We start from the raw sequence: 1,166 nt of genomic DNA on the forward strand, positions 1-1,166 counted from the left end.
TGATCAAAAACAAAGTCCATATGTTAATGACGTTTATGTTTATGTCACTAGATGAATAATTAAATTATGTCACTAAGGTTGAAATTATATGTTCGGAAAAAGTTCTAAATTCAAAGAGTTTTTGAAAGATAAAAGATCCTAAAAGATTCGAAAGATTTAACGATTCAAAAAGTTTTGATGGTTCTCGAAATTCTGACAGTTCAAAAAGTTCCAAAACGATGATATTCTCTAAAGCCCTCTCCATATTAATCTCATGAGCTTGCAGATCTTCAGTGAGGTACATTGTTCAATAACACTGTGGATCAGCCCTCTGATTAAATGACATTCCCAATCTAAAGAATCTAAAGAAAATTCCTGAATGTGTTTAAGGACTATTCACAAATTCGTTGTTTCCCAGGAAGCTGTTGCACTGTGTTTGCAGTAAGATTCTTCTCAAGTAGGATGATGCTGATTGCCGTTGAGATGGTTGGAAGTATAGTTTCAGGCTCTAAAATCATATTGATACTCCAGCTACGCCGTTTCTACATGTATAAAGCGAAGGGTTATCAAGTTTTTCTCTCAAAAACGACATTGTCTTTACAGAATTACTCTATCTGTTCAATATCTGTATATCAATGACTGAATAATTATTGTTGTTTAAGATAAAGAAAAGTGAAAGAAAAATAATAGTGACAAAATTTAATTGGACAATTTCTTTATTTTTTTTTATTTTCTTATTTCATTTTTTTCTTTTTTTCTTTTATTTATTAATATATATCTTCTTTTTTTCTAAAGCGTATAAAGGATTATACGTTAGATATTTTGATGATAATATTCTCAATTTAGGTTTTATTCGTTTATTCTAATTTTATTGTAATTTCTATATTTTTATAAAATTCGATAAATGATTAATATCATTAAATAATTTTTCAATTTTAATATTTCAAATATCAATTAACATAACCAATATAACATAAATTAATAAATAAAATACAATAAAATATTACTATTGTATTCACAAGTATAATATAATAAATATCATATATTCACTATGTAAAAATCTACGTCAATATACAAGCAGTAACTCACATCGATTCGGAACTTTCGTGACTGACTACGATCACGAGAGTGACTAAAGGAACAAAAATGCATACGACTCGCCATTAAATGGAAAAAATCATGCATTG

The sequence above is a fragment of the Apis dorsata genome, unplaced genomic scaffold (genome assembly GCF_000469605.1).
Source record: "Apis dorsata unplaced genomic scaffold, Apis dorsata 1.3 scaffold_291, whole genome shotgun sequence".
Lineage (NCBI taxonomy): Eukaryota > Metazoa > Arthropoda > Insecta > Hymenoptera > Apidae > Apis > Apis dorsata.